This window comes from Ursus arctos, unplaced genomic scaffold, assembly GCF_023065955.2.
Source record: "Ursus arctos isolate Adak ecotype North America unplaced genomic scaffold, UrsArc2.0 scaffold_25, whole genome shotgun sequence".
In the NCBI taxonomy this organism is placed as follows: domain Eukaryota; kingdom Metazoa; phylum Chordata; class Mammalia; order Carnivora; family Ursidae; genus Ursus; species Ursus arctos.
The window spans coordinates 9,622,698-9,625,319 of record NW_026622930.1 but is presented as its reverse complement, the minus strand read 5'-3'; the positions used below and the strand labels follow the sequence as shown (position 1 = coordinate 9,625,319).

The window sequence follows — 2,622 nt, the reverse complement described above, 5'->3', positions numbered from 1 at the left end:
ATAACACTGGGGATGGAGGACTGGTCCCCTACCTGGTGCTGTGGGCTGGGCAAACCTCAGCCTCCAGTGGCCCCTCCAGGCTGCTGGGCTCCCTCTGAAGCTCTCACTTGGCATTTTCCTGCCATTCGTGTTGGGCGTGCACATGTGTGTGTGTGTGTGTGTGTGTGTGTGTGTGTGTCTTCTGTGCTTTGTCTCCCCCATCTGATCATTAGCTGCCCTGGTGGCAGGGACCACATCTGGGCTAATCTTGTCCCTTCCTCCCAAACCAAACTTTGCAGATTAAAAATTCTGCACACAATGGAATAACATGTTCCAGGCCTTTATCTTAAGCAAAGTCAACCCTTCACCTGTGTTCCCCCAACTCCGTCTCTCTTTTACATCTTTAAAGCTAATTTGCAGCTCTCCTAATAAAAATTGGTTCCGGGCAAAAATCACTGATGGGTGCTAAAACCTCTGGGTGAAATTGTTAGGAAACGTGATGCTTATACACACTCAAAGCTACAGATTACTTATCGGTTGCAAAAGGAGACCAGAGATTCCTTAGTAATTAAAAAGGAGAAGATCGGGACACCTGGGTGGCTCAGTCGGTGAAGCGTCTGCCTTGAGCTTGGGTCATGATCTCAGGGCCCTGGGATCGAGCCCCGCATGGGGCTCCTGCTCAGCAGGGAGTCTGCTTCTCCCTCTCTCTCTCAAATAAATAAATAAAATCTTGAAAAAAAATAAAATAAAAGGGAAAAGATCTAGGAGACACCAGCTCAATCAGTGATCGCAGTGACCTCAGCAGGATGGGACCAACGGACACCACCAGGCTCCCAGCATCATTTATGCTGCATGTTTGTAAAACATTTTCAACTTAAATCTAATAATGAGGAATCGATCAGACATATCCAGGTAGGAGAGGACTCTAGAAAACAGCTATCCTGCAATCTTCAAAAATGCCAGTATCGTGAGAAATGAAGGAAGGTGGAGGCATTGTTCCAGACCGAGGAGACCCAGGACACAGGACAAGTAAATGCAGCTTCAGAGGGAGCCCAGGAGCCAGAAATACCGCTTTGCATCCTGGGTCAGGGGAAAGTTGCTCTGAAGGACGTTATTGGGGAAATTTGAATGTGGAATGCATATTAGATATTAGTATTGTCAAAATCTGAACTTTACTGAATTTCATGATTGTAACTATTATATAAGAGAGCAGACTTGTTAAGAAATGTATACCGAGTGCTCACTTGGGCAGCACACGTACGAACATTGGAACCATACAGAGAAGAGGAGCCTGGGCCCTGCACAGGGATCATATGCAGAGTCATGAAGTGTTCTGTATTTTTAGAATTTCTTTACAGCCCTACGTCGGAGATATCGCAGGTTTGGTTCCAGACCATCACAATAAAGTGAATAGAGCAATAATGTGAGTCAAGTGAAAAAAAAGAAAGAAAGAAAGAAAAAGAAAGACAGACTGAGGGGCGCCTGGGTGTCTCAGTCAGTTAAGTGTCCAGCTCTTGATTTCGGTTCAGGTCGTGATCCCAGGGTCCTGGGATTGAGCCCTGCGTTGTATGGAGCCTATTTAAGATTTTCTCTCCTTCTCCCTCTGTCCCTCCCCCGTCCTCCCTTTCTTGCCCCCTCTCTAAAAAATAAAGGTAATAGGTCTTTGGAAAAAAAAAAAAAAAGAAAGAAACATATACTGAAACATTCAAGAGTAAAAGGTCACAATGTCCGCAACTTACAAATGGTTCATCGCAGTAATAACAACAGGTGGGACGAGTATGCAAACTAAGGTTTCGCTGTGCGAGGTTATCTAGCGTGTATTACCGTGTCTGCACACACATATCCCCGTGCACCAAACCAGGGACACACTCCCTCATGCCTGCTTTAAGGGCTGTTTATGGATAATTCTGCCTAGAACAATGTTTGCCGCATGTTCTGGCTTGGGAACCATCGCCAGGGTAAATATTGTCCGCAACATTCCGCTGAAAAGCTAGGCGACGGCCCTGGGGTTGGGGCTATGTTGAGGCTGAACACCCCAGTGGCTGGGAGAGACAGGAACCAGGAGGACGAAGAGCAGGGCCTTAGGCCAGTAGTCCCGTGGGTACCTTAGTGGCGATGTTAAGGATGAAGGCGTTTGCATCGCTAGAACGCGGCCGCAGAGAGCTTCCACCCGCGCCGTCCAACAAAAACGTAACGTGAGCCACAGTGCAATTTCCATTTGTCTAGTAGCTGCAGTAAAGAAGTAAAAAGAAACAGGTGAGATTAATTTTGATAATATATTTTATTTAACCCAATATATCCAAAATACCTTCATGTCAGCATATATTTAATGTCAAAAGCATTGATGAGATCATTTTCATTCTTTTTCTCACACTACATCTTAGAAATCTGGAAAGTGTTTTATCTTTACAGCACGTCTAGATTTGGACCAGCCGCAGTTGGACAAGTCCTCGCAGCTATCACACTGAACAGCACAGGGATTAGACCATGAAATGAGACCGCGGGGGGTTCAAATCCCAGCCCTGCCACTTACTAGCTTCGTGAACTTCAGGCAAAGCCTTGAATCCCCTTCAGCCTTCATGTTTCCCAGACAGTAGGATGGGATTTGACCATGCAAACTCTCTCTTAGGTTGTTTTTAAAGG

The 2,622-nt window shown here is 45.9% G+C and overlaps 1 non-coding gene across 1 annotated transcript; it reads left to right on the top strand.

Moving 5' to 3' along the window:
- Positions 1-1,215: 1,215 nt before the first annotated feature.
- On the top strand, positions 1,216-1,322 carry LOC113267444 (U6 spliceosomal RNA). The gene has a single exon (XR_003320791.1). It is a non-coding gene; the product is annotated as a U6 spliceosomal RNA (small nuclear RNA).
- The last annotated feature ends 1,300 nt before the right edge of the window (positions 1,323-2,622 follow it).